Raw genomic sequence first — 25,748 nt, 5'->3', positions numbered from 1 at the left:
GGGGAAATAGTTCAGGAGTGATTAATAGGGTCCCCAAACCACCCCCCTGCCATTCCTGTGGCGGAGACGTTTTTGGAAGAACTTACGGATTAAACCTTGAATAAGCACGAAGCCCGCAAACAAGAACATTCTAAGAAAAGTGTGTTTGCCAAAAAGGAAAAATCCCCCTCTGCTGAGTATGCCCGGAATGCCTTGTTATGTTTGAGCGTTCACACAGGGAGAAAGACAAGGAGCCGCGCTGCATCATGGGAAGTGAGGACTGGGCGAGAGCACCAGCAGAGTGAGGAGGCCCCTGTGCCACAGAAGGGCTGAATGAGCACCCGCTTAAAGACGCGCACCCAATGTTGTGCAGCAAGGTTGGCATGACCCTTGATGCAAGCAAGGCAAATGGGCACGATTGCTCCCATGGTTGGGTAGTAAGAGTTATACTTGAGTAGGGTTACCAGATATTGAAAACAAAAACCATTCCACAAACATAGAAGTAGGACTACAATTCTTCATGGACCGAGGTCAGTCGATCCTCTAAAAAACAGAATATGTTCTGATATTTGCCTGACAGGATGCCGCAAAAAACATGATTGTCCAAGTCAATCCAGAGTGCCTGTTCACCCTAACAATGTGGAATGGTGGGCCCCTGACACCCTTTGACCCCGGTGCCACCAATGCAGCAGGTGCCATAATGATAGCTAGCACCTCACAACCCTCAAATACCCACGGTCAAAAGGAGCATGAGAGGGATAATCATAGCTGCTCACCTGCCTCTTCAATGTCTCTCGCTGGTGCTCCTGCACAAAATTACACACAGGATGTAGATCTTTGGGATGCACCTGACCTATTGATTCCCCTAAGAAAATAACATACAATACATGCTCTGGCTTCATAGATAATCTAGGATCGCTGTGGTTGACCCCTCCCACTGATCTCCCAAAGAAGATAAACAGTCTTTGGGGGTAACAAACAACCTCATATATGTATGGACTCCCTCGTCTAACTGATGTCTTAAAACAAAATAAGAAACGTGCTTTGGGGTAACAGGTGAGGTGCTGACCCTTGAGGCTCATCCAAGCTATCGGCTTCCACAAGCGCGATGGGAACAAGCTTAGGGAGTAGTGTGTGGCCTGTTACCTTTTACCTCACCTCACTGATACATCAACATGAAAGAAGAAACACAGCTGGTGTTGGGTGGTGACCAGGGATTCTCCTAGCTAATGAAGCTGAACCTACACTGGGCCTAGTTTCCCCCACATCAGGGAACCATCAGTCCCAGAGGACCATCTTCAACATTTGATGAATCACTAACCGCAACTTAACCAATGTTAACTGACTGACTGTGCACGCACACCACTAACCACTGAAACAAGCACTAGAAAAGGGTGCAATACATCCTTCCAAAAATCCTAAAGAAGAATTTTCTCCCCACCAACTATGCATTACTGAAGACTCATTAGGAAAATCCATGTGATGGATCCTGCTGTGGTGCTGTGCGTTGCAAAAAAAGGTTAAGTATATGTCACATATTGGCAAGATAGCAAACCAAACAAGTGAACTCTTCAAAAGCCACCATGACATTACTGTATCACAAAAACAGCAAACCCTTTAGAGAAGGAAATGTGATCTTGTGGTAGAGATGCTGCCTTTGGTCCCAATTTGATATTTGGAACTTAATCAAACATATTGAATAATTTTGGCAAATCGTCGTACTGCCCTGTGCCCCAAACTGGAATCATGTGAAAACACAAATGTTCAGTGGTTCGTCTGGCACTTTCCCCATTGCATTCCTCACCTTGCCTTCGACCATAACCTAGCCATGGGAAACTGGCCTCAGCTGAAATTCCACGCTCTGCGTAAGTTCTGCGCTTTATACTGGCTAAAGTTCATATATCATTTGGTTTATATGAAATGTATGTATGACGAGATTGTTTTGTATATTTTGTGTAAGTGCCAATATATGACTTTTAGGAGTTTGATCTGGTTTAATCTGAACAGTTTAGAGGTTGACGTTGGGTTTAAATATTGTTTGTATGTTGACGGTTTAAGCGCCTCGATGCGCGCTTAGGCAGGCAGTTAGGACCTAAACGGATGGCAGTGCTGGACCCAAGCTCACGAATGTCCGATAAATGAAATGGAACTGTCCAGGGAAGGGAAAGATACCCTGGCCATATGGAATGCTGCTCAGCCTCCACATGGTAACATGTTGGCTCTAAAACAAATAATCGGAATGTAGCATTATGCAGGTTTGCAAAAATAGTGACAATTTGGAGCTCAATCTCGAAGTCAGGGAACCGGGTTCGAGTCTCAGCAGGGACGCTCACCATTTTATGATTCTGGGAAAATCACTTATTCCTGGCCGCACAAAATGTAAATACCTTCCAAAAATGTGTGTTTTTCTCATTCACTCTAAATGGAATTACACACTTAATTTTCTGGCCTCGCCCTCTTTGGCGAGTGAGCTAACACATTTGCACCCCATCCCAAGGGAAAGTCACCCAGGCCCTCGGTGCCACTGTTTCCCCTCCAACCTCACATTATCCACATTCTTTTGATACTGAGGGCGGTAGGTGCACGCAGTGCTGCGCGCACCTGAGGAAACCCGCATCAGCAACACCAGCGCGCCATAAAACGAGCCCGCACAAGCCAGTCAGCTGCCGGCTGACCTCACCGGCTGCAGTGCGGTGCGCCGGCCGCTAGAGGGCAGTGCGGTCGTCCCCTCACATCCACAGCAACAAGTGGCAAGCACACAGCGCGAGGGGAAAGTACCACAGGCGATGAAAAATGTAGACTATCAGGGTGTGGAAATCAGCGCCGTGCCCCGTCTGAAGTGTGATCACACAGATTCCATCCAGTGGCAGATGTAAGAAGGCATCCTGGAGTGGCAGGGCGGTGCCAACTGCACAGTAGCAGCTGAAGTGGGCTGCCGCCTCTCAGTGGCATCCCATTCATTTCGGGCAGCAACTTCTTCAAAGTCTGCGCATATGGAAGTGTCCATACTGTCTCTGGCACTAAAAATACAAAGTATAAAACAAATCTGGTTCCCAGATTATGTGAACAATGTCCCTCTAGAATCTAGAGGGACATTGTTCACATAATCTGGGAACCAGATTTGATTAACCCGTGTAATGAATCTTCTGTTGATATCCTGAAAACTGGCGTAGATCTGGACTTCTTGGGCCTACGCTGGACACCGCTAAACAACCCCGCTTGCCGCGAACTTCCTTGTTTGTTCCATGCAATTTAAAGCGCCTAGAGGAGAAGAACTCCCAGAGTTGTGTTCTCTGCGCCTCTTGCCATGTTCTTGCTTTCTCTGAGTTCACTTGCTTTTCCCATCTTTTTGCATATGTCTGTTTATGTTCGAGTCCTCTCATTCCAGCCGCGATTGGGCGATTTTAAAACAAAATAGACAATGTTTATCACCTAACTTTTAAATTAGACAGGGTAATCAAGCCGCTGTAATCTCTGAAATAAACACTTTTTCTGGCAGAAGAGTTTCCCCTTTCCCTCCCGATCTGCATCCTGAATCTGTCAAGAACTGCAGGCTCCGGGAGACGACCCCTGCGCCCCCACCCCAGACATGGTGTGTTGAGTTAAACCTGAGAGCAGGATGTTTAGACCCGACCATCATCCCGCGGCCGAGGCTAGAGTGGGCAGATGTGAGCGCCATTGCCAGCATGTGCAGTGTCAAGTCAAAAACAAAGATTTACGCCCTCCGCCCCCTTCCCCGGGGGTGGGTCTGAGAGGAGCCATTCACTGCCCCAAACAATGCTCCCCACACAATACCCCCAGGCCGACACACGGCCACCCCTCCCGCCATCCTCAAATAACTTTAAGAAGAAGCAGGTTGGGATGCGTGCCCCCCGTGGCTGCCCCCTGCCGCCCCCAGCTGGGACCTTTTCAAATTCACTTCCAAAGCTGCGCGGCCGCCTTCCTGCCCACCAGCAGAACACAGCCCGGCACACAGGGCAGGCGCAGCCGAGCCGGCCTGACAATGGGCAGATCTGTGCGGCACAATGGGGCCATCCGAGGGGCTTTCCAGCTCCCCCAGGGGAGGGGGAGCTCTGACCAGATCGCAATAACACCCTCCCTGCGGTGCATCGCTTTGAAAAGATTACCTCGTCAGTGTCTCTGGGGCAATGCAGAGGCTCGCACACGCGCAAGTGTCCTGCCCCACACAACTTCGTAAAAGAAATGTGTGTGAGGGGGGAGTTCACGGCTACGCATCAACCCTCACACTCAGAAGTGTGCCCCTTAAGTAAACGTGTTGATAATTGTACTGTTTTCACCCTCCCCTCCCTGAAGCCTCCAAAGCAGGTTAACCTCTGCTGTCTCAGAATCTCCAAGCCCGTTGTCTTCACATGTTTCAGCAAAACCCAGCTCCTGCACTGCACACAGTCCGCCGCTCAGGTCCGATAAACAGACGCACTTTCACAAAGTGCTGTAAAAAGTATATAGTAATTCTGCACAGCGCCAAACTCCGGGCAGGTGCGGCTTCGAGGCGCTAAGCCCGATGCAGGATGAAAGGCAAGAGAAGAGGACACGTCCCCCCAAATGCAGGTAACTTGAAGTGGTGCCACAAGGTATGCGCCTTACCTTGAGACAGCGATCGCCCGCAGACTATCGGACTGGTGGATCGATTCAACCGGTGCAGACACACATCCCGTGCTGTGCGGAGGTGACCCACACTCCCAGCGGCTCAGATCCCTCTGCCCTGTCCGAGCGTGCTGTACAGATCACTCCGATCCGTGCCTCTCCGGCGTTGTAAAGATGCACACTGCCCTCACCGTGTGCAGAACGCAGCAAGCCCCGCGATCCGATGAACTCACACCCCCCGCCCTCAGACAGCAGCGCTGATTTACTGCTCCTCGGCCACACCCCCGGGCAGGCGGGGGCAGCCGGTGCCAGCGCCCCTAACCCCCTCCTCCCGCCCAGCCGCAGGCGCTGACCCGCCGCTGCCCTTTCCCATCATTTCATAGGTTGCTATTGGTTTGTCCTCACCCAATCGAGCCGGCACTGAAAATGAAATTGATTCAGAGTATCATGCGCGCGCTGTGTGGTCCTCTCGGCGGCCTGACCCCAATAACATGAATGTTACACGTGTTAATCGGTATTACGAGCCCCATAAGGGCAACTAGTGCATGTTTATAGGTTTTCGTGTCACCGAGAACAAAGACGCAAGTCCATTAAAATGATTGCGATTGGTCTCTACTGTGCGGGCAAGAGGTACCAGCCAATTACAGAAAATTAGTGCCTAGAAAGTGACAGTGTGCGCTACACGAATGTCTCCACTTACTAGTCCTCGCCTGTTAATTAGCGAGTTGTCGTGTTTTAGCATACAGAGTGAATGCTCTAACACGATTCGAGACAAACCATGAAATTATATACCTGCGAGTAAGATAGCTCAGAGGGTTAACGCTCCTGCTGCAGGCATCTTTCTGAAAGGCCACATGGTCGGGTCAAAGCGAGGTTTTCACATATCCAGCGCCAATAAACGGAGTAGGTTTGAAGTTGAAGACAGTAGCATCTGTTTTTGTGTAGCGCTGTTTACTACATTCCAATACAAGGCGCATTGGTATTCGATCGCGTGTCTCGGAGACTGCACTCATATGTTATTGCTTAAATCGCTTCCGGAACAACGGATGGAAGGAAACGCGATGGGCATTAAAATCAGCGATACTGGTGGAAGAAACTAGTTTTTAGTGACTTTGATGATCTTCGACACCTGGTTTATTTTACTCTGGTGCATTTAAAAGGGCGATTAGACCTTTTCCGAACAGTAAAATATTACTTTCCAAATTAGCCAAAAAACGGCTCAACCTCGAAATCCCCATCCAGAAGAGACATCTAACTTAGAAGTGATTTGGAACAAAAACAACTGGACGGCGCTCGTTGCAATGAGAGGCTACCACAGAGCAGGCAAATAGCTAAGGAACGCGGCGAGGCACCGTCCCGGGTCAACCGGCAGACCCAGCCAGTGAGGTGTCTGCTACCCACCGCGGAGGCTCAGATCCGTGGAGTCTAAAAAAGACTCACCCTGGTTCCTGGTAACATAGCAAAGCCACACTGACCTTTCACCTCTACAGTTATGAAGATCTGTGAGTCAGTAATCCGCCTTGACTCAAAGAACCCTTCTGTGCATCAATATTCTGCTGGTGCTGCCTTACCTCTGAGGACCGCCCCCTGCCAGGCAAAGCATGTGAATCTACCTGCTCCCCCATGCCTCGAGCACAGCATCTTCTGACGCGCACCACCCGCGCCATCTTTGAACGTGCTTCCACCTTGTCTCTGGATCCTAGTCACTGCTGATTATACTTACCACCACCTCTCTCTTAGTGCGTAGAAGCAACTGTAAATTGTGTTTAGTGCTATGCAAAAATCTAAAAATAAACAACAACCCCTTTTTTAAACAACCCCCTGCAGCCTCCAGGGGCCCAATCAAGAACTCCGCATCTCAGATCTACCACAGCGGAGGCGGACCCCTCACCATGGCCTCCTCACTGGCCTGGCTGAAGATACCCAGCTGGCACCGTGTTTAAGACGGTCTTTACACCTTGGACTGCACAGTAATGTACCAATCCGACCCTCTCTCACGAGTGTCAGTAGGCATGTCCCAATCGGCCCGCCAGGGCACCACGTTAGGTGTCGTGAGGATCCTACTGGTCACCTTATTGTTCAATGAGTGAAGCGCTCCCTACCCATAGGGTTGCAGCCACGCCGTGGAGATGTTTCATTTTCCCTTAAGAGTTCTCTTACTTGAAAACCTCTCATATCAAACCTATGGTAAAGAAACAAGGGCTTGACCACGCAGATCCCGCGAACCACTGGACAATACCCAACCATCAGTTTTATGGAAAGCTTATTGGAGAGCACGCATTTACCAAGATCGTAGCCTCCCTAGAAGAAAATACCATCCTCTCCAAAAGAGAAAATGGATTTCGACTTAGTGATGAATGTGGCTTCGCAGTGATCCCAAGAATCCTATTGCTTCTCATAATGTCACCAGCCTCATCCTTCTGGACCTCTCTGCCTCTTTCGACATGATAGATCACCAAGTATTACCCAAAGACTAAGCGACCTTGGAATATAGGATACTGTGCGGCACTGAGTGACTTCTTATTTTACCAATAGAGTGCTAATTATCAGTCTTCCCCTTTCTGCTAGGCACCTATTATGTCCCATGGGTCTCACCAACTCAATCAAACTACCTGCTACAATTACGCTGATGAAATGCAGATCATTCTATAATTGGACGAGCCTTCTGACCTTGACACCTGCACTCTTGGCCTACGCCACCAAGTTGCAGACTAAGCTTGCACAACATTTTTAATACGCTGGTAAATTAGCAAAATTATCAAGTTTCACCTTACATGAAATGTGGGAAATTGCGTATATTATGTTTTAAGCGAGTGAGTACCTCTTCTAAAATAGTCTCACAAGGTACCAGAGGGAGACTGGGTTGCTCACACAATTTCTAGCCAAGAGATATTTTCCGTTTGGAACACTCTCCTGCCAGTATCACTCTAGACTTCTTTATGCAAGTTGTGAACTAAGATATAAGATGACAGCAAAACATACTCTGAAAGTGTACATCAGCAAACTTTTAATGGAAATCTTTAAACATTCACAGTAAATGTATGCAATTTTGGCAAGTCTAATGTGAACCACTGGGTGCTGCATAACCATGTTAATTTTAACTCCTCTAAGAGGGAGAATCTCACCTGCTGGTCCTGATATATAATCTACCCTACCACCCATGGACTCAGGGTCTCAGACCTGCACTAACAAACACCCTCAAGTAAAGTAAACAACCTAGGAGCTTTAATGCACTAAAACGTCTCTCTCTGACTGCACGTTTACAATGTTGCCCAAGGTGTCTTCTTCAAAATGAGAACATACACGGGTCATGATTACACTCATATTAATTTGAAACAACCTTTACAACGCAACTTTTACAACGCACTACCATTACAACAAAACTTTTACAACGGAACATCCATTACAACGCAGCCATTACAACGCACGACACTACAACGCATACCACTACAACGCATGTCATTACAACGCAGTCATTACACAGCATACCATTACAACGCATAGCATTACAACACATAGTACCCTTACACTATCCAACACTTACCCTACTGTTGCACCCCCTGGAGTTAGAATATAAATCTTTACCCCTACACTATCCAACACTTACCCTACTATTGCACCCCCTGGAGTTAGAATAGTAATTTTTACCCCTACACTATCCAACACTTACCCAACCATTGTACCCCCTGGAGTTGGAATAGTAATTTTTACCCCTACACTATCCAACACTTACCCTACTGTTGCACCCCCTGGAGTTAGAATAGTAATTTTAACCCCTACACTATCCAACACTTACCCTACTGTTGCACCCCCTGGAGTTAGAATAGTAATTTTTACCCCTACACTATCCAGCACTTACCCTACTATTACACCCCCCTGGAGTTAGAATAGTGATTTTTACCCCTACACTATCCAACACTTACCCTACTGTTGCACCCCCTGAAGTTAGAATAGTCATTTTTACCCCTACACTATCCAGCACTTACCCTACTATTACACCCCCCTGGAGTTAGAATAGTAATTTTTACCCCTACACTATCCAACACTTACCCAACTATCACACCCCCCTCGAGTTAGAATAGTATTTTTTACCCCTACACTATCCAACACTTACCCTACTGTTGCACCCCCTGGAGTTAGAATAGTAATTTTAACCCCTACACTATCCAGGCGCCGGGAAACCCTTTTTGGGTAGCTGTAGCGCCATACAAATTTAAAAAATAAATAAATAAATAAATAAATCCAACACTTACCCTACTGTTGCACCCCTGGAGTTAGAATAGTAATTTTTGCCCCTACACCATCCAGCACTTACCCTACTATTACACCCCCCTGGAGTTAGAATAGTAATTTTTACCCCTACACTATCCAACACTTACCCAACTATTGCACCCCCTGGAGTTAGAATAGTAATTTTTACCCCTACACTATCCAGCACTTACCCTACTATTACACCCCCCTGGAGTTAGAATAGTAATTATTACCCCTACACTATCCAACACTTACCCAACTATTGCACCCCCTGAAGTTAGAATAGTAATTTTTACCCCTACACTATCCAACACTTACCCAACTATTGCACCCCCTGGAGTTAGAATAGTAATTTTACCCCTACACTATCCAACACTTACCCTATTGTTACACCCCCTGGAGTTAGAATAGTAATTTTACCCCTACACTATCCAATACTTACCTTACATGCAATGTGATGTTATGCGTTGTAATGGTATGCGTTGTAAAGGTAGTATGCGATGTAATGGAATGCGTTGTAAAGGTAGTTTTTAAAAATTCGTTGTAATGGCATGCGTTGTAATGGAATGCGTTGTAATGGATGTTGCGTTGTAAAAAATGCGTTGTAAAAGTATGCGTTGTAACATCATACATCCTCATATTATCACACCTGGACTGCTCCAATGGATTTTACATTGTGGCACCTCAAAACTGTCTCTGCAGGTTCAAACTGATCAATAATGGCATGGCTGGATAACTTATTCACTTGTGTCAATGTGGCCACATTGGACTCCCACCTCCAGGCTATCCAGGATTATTTCAGTGTAAACTCTGTATCTATCACTAGAGAAGGAACTTCCGAACCAGAATGGCCCACTTTTGATTATTCCAAATTGTGGGAGTTCCTTTTCCATATAGACATCGAATTTATGGAATTATCTCCCATTAGGGTTAAGGATACTTAACAACTTTCTAGGATTCCAAACACCAATAAAAATCTGTCTTTCCCACAAAATGATCATCAGGTGTAGGTGGCAAGCTGAATTGGTAAACAAACCCAAACTACAATCTTATATCTTGCTCACTTTCTGCATCTCCTTCAGATATAAGTGCTTCTACAAGCCAGCAGTGGCACAATTGGAGCATACCTCTCAACCTCTTAAAAGCCACCCAACATTCCTCACCTAGGCTAACACTGGAAACACAGACTATACCAACCGCGCCTGCGCCCCACATAATATGTAATAGTTGATTGTTTTGAGAAACCGGCATTGACAAAGGCAATGGGACTCATCTTTTGATTTTTGCCAATCCAGACCTTTTGGTTTTGCCAAAGCTTTTTTGCTGATGCTGAGTAAAGCGTGATGATGCATATGTCGTGATCCTACTATGCCCCCAGCATCACTACGCATGCATGTGCATGCATGTGCACGCGTAATGACGCTGCAACCATTTCATTTTTTGTTTTAATTTACTATTTCCATGTGGCGAACGCCCTTCCTGGAATTGTAAATCAAAAATCATAAAAAAGAGAGAGAGGTTTCTTGAGATCGCAGGGGATAAAACAGTATTGCATGTTGAAAACGCAGACATAACTGTATCGAGTTTATTTGCCTTTACGGTATACAATACCATTGCACATAAAACAAAGTGCAATTGCTTTTCACGTATATAACTCAAAGCATGTACAAATAAATAATCATAAATAATACAACAAATATAAATCAAAATGCATACAGATTTAACTTTCATCTGTAATTATTAAAAAAAAAGCCACTTAAAAGACATTAATTACCACCAAAATTAATTGGTTTATAATACTCCAAGATAGCTGCCTCAAATTTGACGGTGTGCACCCTAAATATCGTATCGCAAAAACAACAGGTGATGGACAGAATGCAGATCAATGTCATACATTCACCCCAGTACAGAGATCTGGGCCTAAATCCATCGTTTTTTTGCTCACCATGCCATTCCAGTTTGAACCCAGCTATATGCAAATCAGTCTTGACCCTGTGACCCATGGGAACAGTCCAGCAGTCCATCGATGGGGCACAATATCCAGGAGAAAATATTGGGAAAAAATCAACAAGTAAGTAAGCCTAGATTTTCTATCCCTAACTCCACATATATGTACTTACTTGGTACATATATATTCAAGGTTCATAGATGTTTTTGCGCCACACTATTCTTAGGGTCGATATTCAGTAGTACAATCAAATTTGACAACTTTCACACGTTCAGTTTTTGCCAAGCCAGCTAAAAAGTTTTGTATGCAGACTGGAGATGGCACACGTACTTTTTTTTTGGTTTGAGTTTTATATACCGGAAACTTGACGTGGAGGTACAGAGCGCATCACATAAGCACCAGTGATGTTACAGACACACACATTCATATGAAAGAACCCCCGTTTTATAATATTTTGTGTTGGGGGGGGGGGTAAATAAACAAAAGCAAGTACAAAACAGGTGTACCCAACGATTCATCTGATACCCCACACAAAGGCAATTTTCATTGCGCAAATGGTAGGACCGTCCTCCCAAAATATTTTTATAGACATACTGGAACTTACTTCGAATATTTTTTTCTCTGACTCATCTATTCATCGGTTCTGCTCAATTTATCTGTGGCAGAAGAGTTGTGGGAAATGGCTAACTTCAATTCACAGTTTTGCGAGTTTGAGGATAATTGATGTTTGAAGTGGTTATCTGTGCCTTGTCTAGTGATGACCACATCTGTCTGGTTGGTCTCTTCCATGGTGTATTTCTTAGTGCTGTGTTGTAAGCCCCTCTCAGGAATGGCACCCAGTTTATCCACCCCTTAAAGGTGCCCTTGGCGGTGTTCTTCCATTTGGACAGTATGATCATTGTGGCACTAGTTAAGAGAAAGTCGAGAAGGTACCTGTCTTGTTGACGCCGATCTGTAACCACTGGCCAACACCTATATGCTACATGTTTCATGTTACATTTGTATAACAAGTATTTCGCCAACAAAGTCAGTCCACCGTAATGTATACAAGTAGGTTCAGCAGAGGGGGACATGTACTAACCGCCCAATGAAGGAGAACTACGCATAGGACACTAACCTAACTACGCTATGCAATGTACTGGCGCGGCGTTCTATGCGCAAGAAATGCTATAAGTGTTTGTTTTTATGTGTATATTGTGTCTACAAAATTCAATAAAAATATTAAAAAAAATAAAAAAAGAAGTGGTTAGCTGTGGACACGAGGACTGCAGTTCACTCTGCAGTGGCCCACTCCATATCTGCCAACTCACTGTAGACATGCCAAGATATAGGAACACATACAGGGGTGATTCAAAAAGAAAAATCTCAGGTACTGAAGTTGCCCAATTAGCCTACATTGAAGTGGAGAAGTTTTAAGCAAGAGGAAAGTAAAACAAAGCCACATTGCCATCCCTTCCTTTACTATGTACAACAATTATTGTCAAAACACTTCATACCTGTTGTATATATGTTTTTGGGTTTAAAAGCAGAGTCTCCTTCCAAAATTTATAATGTTGACAGGCTTCTTTGTCGCAAGTGTGACACCGTCAAACAGTCCTGGGCTGTTAACCAAGAGCTTTTTTCTTTTTCAAACAAGAAAAGAGTGTTCTATGGTACACAAAGAACCACACTTGGAGCAAAGAAAAATGCCAGTGGCCTCACTCAGGTCAGTTAAGAAAGCCCTCACTCACCAACCTGGTTGATGACATGCTTCATCATCGGGCCCCACTGAAGAGGCCGAGTGCCTCTCCAGTGTGCTGCGACGCCAGGTCTACTGCGGAGCGGGTTTTTTTGTGAGTTTAGGCGTGAAGTGAAACTAATTAGTGGCGGTGAGAGATAAAATGTCTTAAGTGTTTCACAAATTATTTATTATTTGATCACTGGGACATAGATAAAATATAGTGTTGGAAAATAGCCCAAAATTAATTGTTTGGTTATTTCCAGAAACTTTTAATATCAGTCAACATGTTTCTGCCTTAAAACGGTGTAAGTTTACCAGGCATTCATCAGGACGTAAAAGTGGACTAAACCCTGGCGGTATGAGCACCCTAAGGATCACCCTGACCTAGGGACGTGAATGTGAAAAGTAAAAAAGTGAAAAAAAGTGCAAAAGGAAAGAGCTTGCTCCTTCACGGTTACTCCTGGTTTTGGAGGCTTACCGACTTAAGGTTACTGCACTTGTATGGTAAATGCGATCGACACCATGGGTCAAGGGAGGGGGGTGGTAGCGTATTTGGCACACCGCCCTTGACGCCAGGCATCCTCTCGGAACCTGAAACATCCTCGATCGGACCCTGACGATGATCTAGGGTGTTTCAGGTTTGATGCCTGCACATATCAATGAATCATTTGAAAGTAGATAGCCGGGCCACTGCTTATGGGATGACCTCGATAACTGACAACTGGCTGGAAATGCGTCACTCTGCGGCTAATGGTTCAACACAAATAAAACAACACGAAGCGCTATTTTTACGACAAAGACACTGGCCCTGATGCCTTTGTATGAGTGGATGGGAAAGAAACATTAAAGGAGGATGAAATGAGCAGTGATTATTAAACCAGTATCCTCCCCTTTTGAGAGATCGATGGTGGGGTCTGGAATCGTCATCAATGTGAGCCCCAGGGATGGAGTGTCCACTACCTAAGCATGGGTAACAGGGCGGACGGGGTGAAGAGGGGCCCTGGGTAGGGAGGGGTGCTGAAGGCAAGGGGTATAGAGAGGGGGCCCGGGCGATGGGTGCACCGGGCCGTTACCTACCCGTGCCCCAGGAGAGCTTACGGATCCTTCTTCTTCCTCGTCGGCCTACCCCTCTTCCATGGCGGGGCTGCGAGTCCGACACCGGAGCAGGCGGGTCTCGGCAGCGGTAAGAACGCTGACTGCAGCCAGCAGCGAGGCAACGGTGTGTGTGCTGCAGAGGCGGAACATGGGGAGAGAGATACCCCCACTGGCTGCACCGGTCCTAGCAGAAACTGAGGCTGGAGGTGAAACGGGTGGAAGGCAGGTAAGGGCCCGAGCTGGATACCACCAGCGATAAGAGGACAAGGACTTGAGGGAAGACTAGGAGGAGGCAAGGATGGAAACAGGACTAAGGGAGGCTAACGTGAGAGCTGGGAGGAAGGAGGCAGACAGGGGAAAGTGGAAGTTTCAGCCTCGCCCCGGGGAAGCTCACAGATCTTTCTTCTTCCTCGTCTGCCTGCCCCTCTTCCATGGCGGGCTGCGAGCCTTACAGCAGAGCATGCAGGTCTCGGCAGCTGTTAAGAGCACTGACTGCAGCCAGCGGCGATGCAGCGCCGTGTGTGCTGCAGAGGCGGGGGCAGGGGGAGGGAGATGCCCCCACCGACTGCACCGGTCCTAGCAGGAAACGAGGTGGTAGGTAAAATGGGGCGTAAGGCAGGTAAGGGCCCGAGCTGGATACCACCAGCGAGAAGAGGACAAGGACTCGAGGGAAGACTAGGAGGAGGCGAGGATGGAAACGAGATTAAGGGAGGCTAACATGAGAGCGGGGAGGAAGGAGGCAGGCGGGGGACAGTGCAAGTTTCAGACGGGGCGAGACTCGCACAGAATTTACCTTGCGGGAGCGAGCAGCGGAGCCATCTGTTTCGAAAACGGAAGCTCGATTATTGCAAACAGATGGCGCCGCTGCTCGCTTCCGCAAGGGAAACGCCATACATGCATGAGTACTATTAGGAAACAGTGCAAAACATGCACGAGTTTCAACAAAAGCCTAGAGTGATTCCAAGAGGTCATTTCAAAGCAACGCTTGCACGCTGAATATGCGAGACCTAAAAAGGAGACTTTGTGAAATCAAGTATTTGCCGAGGACCAGTGCTTGATTTGTAAAATATTAAACGCCAGGACTCTGAACAGGAGGCCACTGCAGCTTGCACCACCCATCGCCCTTATTTTGGCTGCCAAAGCAACTACTAACCATCATAAATGCGACAGTTCTGATTATTCCAGGTCCCCAAAGCTAAAGGAAGGGCTGGGGAGGCCGGTATTAGCAAATTTATTGTATATTGTATTCTTAAATGACAGTTGTTCCGCACTTCTCTAAATTATATGAGCAGCACCACCATGTGGTAGACTGTTTTAAGTGTGGTGTTGAACCCCCTGGAGTTAGAATAGTAATTTTACCCCTACACTATCCAATACTTACCTTACATGCAATGTGATGTTATGCATTGTAATGGTATGCGTTGTAAAGGTAGTATGCGATGTAATGGAATGCGTTGTAAAGGTAGTTTTTAAAAATTCTTTGTAATGGCATGCGTTGTAATGGAATGCGTTGTAATGGATGTTGCGTTGTAAAAAATGCGTTGTAAAGGTATGCGTTGTAAAAGTATGCGTTGTAACATCATACATCCTCATATTATCACACCTGGACTGCTCCAATGGATTTTACTTTGTGGCACCTCAAAACTGTCTCTGCAGGTTCAAACTGATCAATAATGGCATGGCTGGATAACGTATTCACTTGTGTCAATGTGGCCACATTGGACTCCCACCTCCAGGCTATCCAGGATTATTTCAGTATAAACTCTGTATCTATCAGTAGAGAAGGAACTTCCGAACCAGAATGGCCCACGTTTGATTATTCCAAATTGTGGGAGTTCCTTTTCCATATAGACATCGAATTTATGGAATTATCTCCCATTATGGTTAAGGATACTTAACAACTTTCTAGGATTCCAAACACCAATAAAAATCTGTCTTCCTCCCAAAATGATCATCAGGTGTAGGTGGCAAGCTGAATTGGTAAACAAACCCAAACTACAATCTTATAGCTTGCTCACTTTCTGCATCTCCTTCAGATATAAGTGCTTCTACAAGCCAGCAGTGACACAATTGGAGCACACCTCTCAACCTCTTGCAAGCCACCCAACATTCCTCACCTAGGCTAACATTGGAAACACAGACTATACCAACCGCGCCTGCGCCCCACATAATATGTAATAGTTGATTGTTTTGAGAAACAGGCATTGACAAAGGCAATGGGACTCATCTTTTGATTTTTGCCAATCCAGAACTTTTGGTTTTGCCAAAGCTTTTTTGCTAATGCTGAGTAAATCGTGATGATGCATATGTCGTGATCCTACTATGCCCCCAGCATCACTACGCATGCATGTGCACGCGTAATGACGCTGCAACCATTTCATTTTTTGTTTTAATTTACTATTTCTATGTGGCGAACGCCCTTCTTGGAATTGTAAATCAAAAATCATAAAAAAGAGAGAGAGGTTTCTTGAGATCGCAGGGGATAAAACAGTATTGCATGTTCAAAATGCAGACATAACTGTATCGAGTTTATTTGCCTTTACGGTATACAATACCATTGCACATAAAACAAAGTGCAATTGCTTTTCACATATATAATTCAAAGCATGTACAAATAAATAATCATAAATAATACAACAAATATAAATCAAAATGCATACAGATTTAACTTTCATCTGTAATTAGTAAAAAAAAAAGCCAATTAAAAGACATTAATTACCACCAAAATTAATTGGTTTAGAATACTCCAAGATAGCTGCCTCAAATTTGACTGTGTGCACCCTAAATATCGTATCGCAAAAACAACAGGTGATGGACAGAATGCAGATCAATGTCATACATTCACCCCAGTACAGAGATCTGGGCCTAAATCCATCGTTTTTTTGCTCACCATGCCATTCCAGTTTGAACCCAGCCATATGCAAATCAGTCTTGACCCTGTGCCGCATGGGAACAGTCCAGCCCGAACTGACAAGCCAGGTCCTCCCTGGACTGGAAACAAGTATCCAAGGACCAGTTTCGGGCTTTCAGCCCTCATCAGCCTAGATAGCTTGATTCCAGTGGCATGGAGAGCACGGGACTCACGTCTGAGCATACCCGTCCCACTCGGGGTGACAAATGCAAAAAGAACAGGTGATGGACAGAATGCAGAACAATGTCATACATTCACCCCAGTACAGAGATCTGGGCCTAAATCCATCGTTTTTTTGCTCACCATGCCATTCCAGTTTGAACCCAGCCATATGCAAATCAGTCTTTACCCTGTGCTCCATGGGAGCAGTCCAGCCCGAACTGACAAGCCAGGCCCTCCCTGGACTGGAAACAAGTATCCAAGGACCAGTTTCGGGCTTTCAGCCCTCATCAGCCTAGATAGCTTGATTCCAGTGGCATGGAGAGCACGGGACTCACGTCTGAGCATACCTGTCCCACTCGGGGTGACAAATGCAAAAAGAACAGGTGATGGACAGAATACAGAACAATGTCATACATTCACCCCAGTACAGAGATCTGGGCCTAAATCCATCGTTTTTTTGCTCACCATGCCATTCCAGTTTGAACCCAGCCATATGCAAATCAGTCTTTACCCTGTGCCCCATGGGAGCAGTCCAGCCCGAACTGCCAAGCCAGGTCCTCCCTGGACTGGAAACAAGCATCCAAGGACCGGTTTCGGGCTTTCAGCCCTCATCAGCCTGGATAGTTAGATTCCAGTGGCATGGAGAGCACATGACTCACGTCTGATCATACCCGTCCCACTCAGGGTGACAAATGCAAAAACAACAGGTGATGGACAGAATGCAGAACAATGTCATACATTCACCCCAGTACAGAGATCTGGGCCGAAATCCATCGTTTTTTTGCTCACCATGCCATGCAAGTTTGAACCCAGCCATATGCAAATCAGTCTTGACCCTGTGCCCCATGGGAACAGTCCAGCAGTCCATCGATGGGGCACAATATCCAGGAGAAAATATTGGGAAAAAATCAACAAGTAAGCCTAGATTTTCTATCCCTAACTCCACATATATGTACTTACTTGGTACATATATATTTAAGGTTCATAGATGTTTTTGCGCCACGCTATTCTTAGGGTCGATATTCAGTAGTACAATCAAATTTGACAACTTTCACACGTTCAGTTTTTGCCAAGCCAGCTAAAAAGTTTTGTATGCAGACTGGAGATGGCACACGTACTTTTTTTTGGTTTGAGTTTTATATACCCGAAACTTGACCTGGAGGTACAGAGCGCATCACATAAGCACCAGTGATGTTACAGACGCACACATTCATATGAAAGAACCACCGGTTTTTAATATTTTGTGTTAGGGGGGGGGGGGGTAAATAAACAAAAGCAAGTACAAAACAGGTGTACCCAACGATTCATCTGATACCCCACACAAAGGCAATTTTCATTGCGCAAATGGTAGGACCGTTCTCCCAAAATATTTTCATAGACATACTGGAACCTACTTCGAATATTTTTTTCTCTGACTCATCTATTCATCGGTTCTGCTGAATTTATCTGTGGCAGAAGAGTTGTGGGAAATGGCTAACTTCAATTCACAGTTTTGCGAGTTTGAGGATAATTGATGTTTGAAGTGGTTAGCTGTGCCTTGTCTAGTGATGACCACATCTGTCTGGTTGGTCTCTTCCATGGTGTATTTCTTAGTGCTGTGTTGTCAGCCCCTCTCAGGAATGTCACCCATTTTATCCACCCCTTAAAGGTGGCCTTGGCGGTGTTCTTCCATTTGGACAGTATGATCTTTGTGGCACTAGTTAAGAGAAAGTCGAGAGGGTACCTGTCTTGTTGACGCCGATCTGTAACCACTTGCCAACACCTACTTGTTACATGTTTCATGTTACATTTATATAACAAGTATTTCGCCAACAAAGTCAGTCCACCGTAATGTATACAAGTAGGTTCAGCAGAGGGGGACATGTACTAACCGCCCAATGAAGGAGAACTACGCATAGGACACTCACCTAACTACGCTATGCAATGTACTGGCGCGGCGTTCTATGCGCAAGAAATGCTATAAGTGTTTGTTTTTATGTGTATATTGTGTCTACAAAATTCAATAAAAATATTTTAAAAAATATAAAAAAGAAGTGGTTAGCTGTGGACACGAGGACTGCAGTTCACTCTGCAGTGGCCCACTCCATATCTGCCAACTCACTGTAGACATGCCAAGATATAGGAACACATACAGGGGTGATTCAAAAAGAAAAATCTCAGGTACTGAAGTTGCCAATGAGCCTACATTGAAGTGGAGAAGTATTAAGCAAGAGGAAAGTAAAACAAAGCCACATTGCCATCCCTTCCTTTACAATGTACAACAATTATTGTCAAAACAGTTCATACCTGTTGTATATATGTTTTTGGGTTTAAAAGCAGAGTCTCCTTCCGAAATTGATAATGTTGACAGGCTTCTTTGTCGCAAGTGTGACACCGTCAAACAATCCTGGGCTGTTAGCCAAGCGCTTTTTTTTTTGCAAACAAGAAAAGAGTGTTCTATGGTACACAAAGAACCACACTTGGAGCAAAGAAAAATGCCACTGGCCTCACTCAGGTCAGTTAAGAAAGCCCTCACTCACCAACCTGGTTGATGACATGCTTCATCATCGGGCCCCACTGAAGAGGCCGAGTGCCTCTCCAGTGTGCTGCGACGCCAGGTCTACTGCGGAGCGGGTTTTTTATGTGAGTTTAGGCGTGAAGTGAAACTAATTAGTGGTGGTGAGAGATAAAAATGTCTTAAGTGTTTCACAAATTATTTATTATTTGATCACTGGGACATAGATAAAATATAGTGTTGGAAAATAGTCCAAAATTAATTGTTTGGTTATTTCCAGAAACTTTTAATATCAGTCAACATGTTTCTGCCTTAAAACGGTGTAAGTTTACCAGGCATTCATCAGGACGTAAAAGTGGACTAAACCCTGGCGGTATGAGCACCCTAAGGATCACCCTGACCTAGGGACGTGAATGTGAAAAGTAAAAAAGTGAAAAAAGTGCAAAAGGTAAGAGCTTGCTCCTTCCCGGTTACTCCTGGTTTTGGAGGCTTACCGACTTAAGGTTACTGCACTTGTATGGTAAATGCGATCGACACCATGGGTCACGGGAGGGGGGTGGTAGCGTATTTGGCACACCGCCCTTGACGCCAGGCACCCTCTCGGAACCTGAAACATCATCGACCGGACCCCGACGATGATCGAGGGTGTTTCAGGTTTGATGCCTTCACATATCAATGAATCATTTAAAAGTAGAAAGCCGGGCCACTGCTTATGGGATGACCTCGATAACTGACAACTGGCTGGAAATGCGTCACTCTGCGGCTAATGGTTCAACACAAATAAAACAACACAAAGCGCTATTTTTACGACGAAGACGCTGGCCCTGATGCCTTTGTATGAGTGGAGGGGAAAGAAACATTAAAGGAGGATGAAATGAGCAGTGATTATTAAACCAGTATCCTCCCCTTTTGAGAGATCGATGGTGGGGTCCGGAATCGTCATCAATGTGAGCCCCAGGGATGGAGGGTCCACTACCTAAGCATGGGTAACAGGGCAGACGGGGTGAAGAGGGGCCCTGGGTAGGGAGGTGTGCTGAAGGCAAGGGGTATAGAGAGGGGGCCCGGGCGATGGGTGCACCGGGCCGTTACCTACCCGTGCCCCAGGAGAGCTCACGGATCCTTCTTCTTCCTCGTCGGCCTCCCCCTCTTCCATGACGGGGCTGCGAGCACGACACCGGAGCAGGCGGGTCTCGGCAGCGGTAAGAACGCTGACTGCAGCCAGCAGTGAGGAAGCGGTGCGTGTGCTGCAGAGGCGGGAACATGGGGAGAGAGATACCCCCACTGGCTGCACTGGTCCTAGCAGGAACTGAGGCGGGAGGTGAAACGGGTGGAAGGCAGGGAAGGGCCCGAGCTGGATACCACCAGCGATAAGAGGACAAGGTCTTGAGGGAAGACTAGGAGGAGGCAAGGATGGAAACAGGACTAAGGGAGGCTAACGTGAGAGCTGGGAGGAAGGAGGCAGACAGGGGAAAGTGGAATTTTCAGCCTCGCCCCGGGGAAGCTCACAGATCTTTCTTCTTCCTCGTCTGCCTCCCCCCCTTCCATGGCGGGCTGGGAGCCTTACAGCAGAGCATGCAGGTCTCGGCAGCGGTTAAGAGCACTGACTGCAGCCAGCGGCGGTGCAGCGCCTTGTGTGCTGTAGAGGCGGGGGCAGGGGGAGGGAGATGCCCCCACCGGCTGCACCGGTCCTAGCAGGAACCGAGGTGGTAGGTGAAATGGGGTGTAAGGCAGGTAAGGGCCTGAGCTGGATACCACCAGCGAGAAGAGGACAAGGACTCGAGATAAGACTAGGAGGAGGCGAGGATGGAAACGAGACTAAGGGAGGTTTACATGAGAGCTGGGAGGAAGGAGGCAGGCGGGGGACAGTGCAAGTTTCAGACGGGGCGAGACTCGCACAACATTTACCTTGTGGGAGCAAGCAGCGGAGCCATCTGTTTCGAAAACGCAAGCGCGATAATTGCAAACAGATGGCGCCGCTTCTCGCTTCTGCAAGGGAAACGCCATACATGCACGAGTACTAATAGGAAACAGTGCAAAACATGCACGAGTTTCAACAAAAGCCTAGAGTGATTCCAAGAGGTAATTTCAAAGCAACGCTTGCACGCTGAATATGCGAGACCTAAAAAGGAGACTTTGTGAAATCAAGTATTTGCCGAGGACCAGTGCTTGATTTGTAAAATATTAAACTCCAGGACTCTGAACAGGAGGCCACTGCAGCTTGCACCACCCATCGCCCTTGTTTTAGCTGCCAAAGCAACTACTAACCATCATAAATGCGACAGTTCTGATTATTCCAGGTCTCCAAAGCTAAAGGAAGGGCTGGGGAGCCCGGTATTAGCAAATTTATTGTATATTGTATTCCTAAATAACAGTTGTTCTGCACATCTCTAAATTATATGAGCAGCGCCACCATGTCGTAGACTGTTTTAAGGGTGGTGTTGAAAATTATGGGGGCGGGCACTGCGAACCAATTAAGTGCCGGTGCTGAGCACCGGAAAGCACCGGCTCAAATTAGGCACTACAGAGGACTAAACAATCTAGTCATGTAGTGAAGTCGGGATTAATTCCCGGTTTTCCTGTTTCACACTACTATCAGCAGCGGCTCATCCGCTGTGGCGGAAAAGCATCACCCTCCCCTGCCTGAAGCTAAAACAAGCATTTGCAATGCAATAGGTCTCGCATTTCCGAGAGTATGAGCTATTGGCATTGTAAATGGCAATGCCTTTTATTTGTGTGTGGGTTTTAAAAACATAAATAAAAGGCATTGCCATTTCCAATGCCAATAGCTTAAACTCTCGCAAATGCGAGACCTATTGTTTTGCAAATGGTTGTTTGTAAAAGCACCCCATGCAGTGCTTTCACGTTAATGGTGGGCATGCTCCTTTCTTTAAATGACCGCAACTAAAGATAGGTGCGCAGCAGCCATTATAGCAATGACAGACTGACTCCATACTTTATTTTGGGCAGTTTTACATAGCAATCACCTTTCCATGGAAGAACATAACAGCTCTTCACAGCAGATCAACATTACGGTACACCTTTTTTTCGGACCTTGGAGATTTGTCCGAATTTGAAGCTGGTTCTCCATGTTGCATGTTTGGCAGCAGTAGCCACAAGGCCAAATCACCTCCCATCAAAGCTCACCTTGTTTCAGGCTCGAGCTTTCAAGGGGACCTCAGGCTGAGCCAGACCCAGGCTTCCGGCTCGAGCAATCATTGGCTGGCCCACCTCTGTTATTAAGGGCTTCATACTCCTAAACGGCCATAAAGTGCTCCTTGAGCAGGCGTCACTGTGATATTTCAGGGCGAGTTTCTGGTTGGTGGATGAGAATCTACTTGTATTTGGCATGATGGAAAAATTAAGTGAAGTAAGCTGCGGTTTACATTTTGAAAAATAGTAGGTATTAGATATAGTTTTGTGTAACTGCATGTCATATTTATAACGTGTTAGTCCCATTTTAGGGAGACTGTGCTGAAAAACCCACTGATTTTCCCTCATTTGCTCAAAGATGTCTCCGGGGGGGGGGGGGGGGGGGGGCAGTCTGGCACACTTCAGATTTAATAGAATATTTCATTACTGTCCTTTCAGAGGACTTTGCTTTTTAGCTAATTTAATTGAAAATGATGCCGTAAAATGCAATGATTAACTTAGATTTGTGTCAAAGGATCCTGGAGGGAGACATCCCAGAATCCCCTTCAAGGGTGTGGTGCCTGTTCTCTTCTGTCGCTAGCTTGGATCGAAGGCATGTACTTTCGCCCACCACTTCCCAAGTTCACCCGCCACCGCTGTGTAAGCCCCAGAATTCAATGTGGAGCCAGGATTGGCTGAAAGGGTTCCCCATGGCTTAGGACTCGTCGGCAATAATTGTACTTACGGGGTAACCCAGTATCCCTGAGAACCTGGGCAATACAGTAGTAGTTTAAACAGTGGTTCTTTCGGGTATCTAAACAATTGCTTTGAATCATATGCATGCCTTCAGCAGTAATCAAAACATAGCTTCAATTAATATGCTACATTAATTATCTTTAAAGTGCAAAACCAAACACAAGAAAAAGGGTCAGAGTGATTTTTAATTAAACAGTTATTTTTTCTTTTTCTTTTTAGTTTTCAACTGACACCTTCCGTAAGAACATAAAAAGCAATTTTTACTTTTTTCACAAAATACAAAATGCGGCGCAACAATTCAAATCAGTGTAAGAAGTGACTTAGCGTGAAATATTGTGACATTGTGACATATATAAGTGAAGGTCTATATACAAGTGAATGAGTGATTATGAGGAAGAGGGGAAAGGTTATAAAAGGCCAATTCCTATCTCGTTAATACTCAAGACCAACACGCTATTTCAATTAGCTATGGTGTGTTGGACACGGTAAGTTGGTCCTTTGGTGGTTCTGTCGACGTTTCGACCCTGTGGACACCTTATTTATGGGTCACTGGCGGGTCTTCTTCAGGACGGGGACTGGGAAGGATTATTGCGCCAGGTCTTCACCGAGCAGACATCCTTATATTCTACTTTGTGCGGGTGTCTTCAGCAATCTTGAATCTATTAGGGATATCCTGTGGCATTAATCAAGGATATTTCTATTTGTAGGATGGCTTTTATCTCTAATCACCACGATCGTTGTGCATTACTTTCAACAATCATTTGTATATGCGTGTTTCTATATTGCTGTCTGCCATCATTATGCCATCTCGCATTCAATGTGGGATTTTTTTAAGGTGCTGTTTCCTTCGTCAAGCTGGGATTCAAAACTCGTCCGCTCGGCTGAGCAGTGCCGATTAGTTCTAATAGATTCAAGATTGCTGAAGACACCCGCACAAAGTAGAATATAAGGATGTCTGCTCGGTGAAGACCTGGCGCAATAATCCTTCCCAGTCCCCGTCCTGAAGAAGACCCGCCAGTGACCCATAAATAAGGTGTCCACAGGGTCGAAACGTCGACAGAACCACCAAAGGACCAACTTACCGTGTCCAACACACCATAGCTAATTGAAATAGCGTGTTGGTCTTGAGTATTAACGAGATAGGAATTGGCCTTTTATAACCTTTCCCCTCTTCCTCATAATCACTCATTCACTTGTATATAGACCTTCACTTATATATGTCACAATGTCACAATATTTCACGCTAAGTCACTTCTTACACTGATTTGAATTGTTGCGCCGCATTTTGTATTTTGTGAAAAAAGTAAAAATTGCTTTTTATGTTCTTACGGAAGGTGTCAGTTGAAAACTAAAAAGAAAAAGAAAAAATAACTGTTTAATTAAAAATCACTCTGACCCTTTTTCTTGTGTTTGGTTTTGCACTTTAAAGATAATTAATGTAGCATATTAATTGAAGCTATGTTTTGATTACTGCTGAAGGCATGCATATGATTCAAAGCAATTGTTTAGATACCCGATAGGACTCGTCGGCAGCAGTGCTTCTGCCAAAGATCTTTCAATACTGGCTCATGTGCACAGCCCCCATCTGGGGAACTCAGCCAGGGAGGCCATGTCGACGCTGCCAGGAGTCCTTTCCACTCATTGTTTTGTAAATGTCGGGAGGGTGGACTATATTTTGCTCCTTCTACAGGTGATGCACAGCTGCAGAGGTGAGGACTTTTCCAGTGCTGAAAATGCCACAGACCCCCATACTCCCAAAGTATTTTGTGAGGGCTAAGTGACTGGTTGCTATAGAACAGAACTGCAAGTTTGAGCAGCATCACAGCTGCTTTTGATGCCAGCCACTGAGCATTATACAGCACTGTTTCTATCCCAACATTCAATCAAAACAGCTGACTTCTAGACTCTGTTGTTATTCTTCCACCCCCACAATAAAAGCAAAGCACAGAGACACCATTCTCAAAGACAATAGCATGGCTCGCTTTACTGGCATGCAAGAGGGAATGGCTGTGCTCACTGTAGCAACAGGCAAGTACCAGCAGGTAAACGTCTGCAAACAAAATACAACCTGAAATAATTAACACTTTGGCGGCCATGAGCTCCTAGTTGGACAGACATCATTGTTTGAATTTGAAGACTAAGGCAGATTTGAAAGAGAAGGAGCAGCAAATGATGCTTTCAGCCAACAAACAATAAGAGGGAACTGAAGTGGGAGCGACTTGAATTATTCAGTATCACTTGCTTTTCTCTCCAATGTGCAGCCTGTGAGCCTGGGGGAAAAATAAATCCAGACGCTCTTAATGTTTGTGAAAGAGACCGCATTATTTGGAAGCAGGCAGAGATAACACTACATCAACATTAGGCTGAGCTGCACACTCAGGGGCGTATTTACAAGCCACTTGCTCCACCAGTACGTCACTTTTCCCCACATTAAAAGTGACGCACGGGCGTCGCAAGGGGCTTGTAAATAAGCCCCTCAATGTATTCCAAACGTTGTATTAGCAATTAACTCTAACCCGCCAAAACATTACCCACACCGTAAAGCTCTAAAGCTCCCTTACCCACCTTTGAACGTTGAACATTTAGTAGACCATCCTAATAACCTCCTATTTCATATCCCTTATGCCTTCTCACCTTTAGCTGGACCCTATATTTTTGAAGGCTTTAGAACCCTGTGCACCTTACCCCTGTTAACCAG

The 25,748-nt window shown here is 45.7% G+C and overlaps 1 protein-coding gene across 1 annotated transcript in view; it reads right to left on the bottom strand.

The window, feature by feature from the left end:
• The window catches only part of BCAR3 (BCAR3 adaptor protein, NSP family member), a 226,884-nt gene extending 222,060 nt beyond the window's left edge, over positions 1-4,824 (bottom strand). The window contains exon 1 of the mRNA XM_086953907.1: positions 4,585-4,824. The gene's annotated coding sequence lies outside the window, so the exon portion shown is untranslated. The remainder of the gene's footprint in view (positions 1-4,584) is intronic.
• Between the last annotated feature and the right edge of the window lie 20,924 nt (positions 4,825-25,748).

The sequence above is a fragment of the Lissotriton vulgaris genome, chromosome 1_1 (genome assembly GCF_964263255.1).
Source record: "Lissotriton vulgaris chromosome 1_1, aLisVul1.2, whole genome shotgun sequence".
Lineage (NCBI taxonomy): Eukaryota > Metazoa > Chordata > Amphibia > Caudata > Salamandridae > Lissotriton > Lissotriton vulgaris.
Note: the sequence above shows the minus strand (reverse complement) of the source record. Positions and strands in the feature narration are given on the sequence as shown.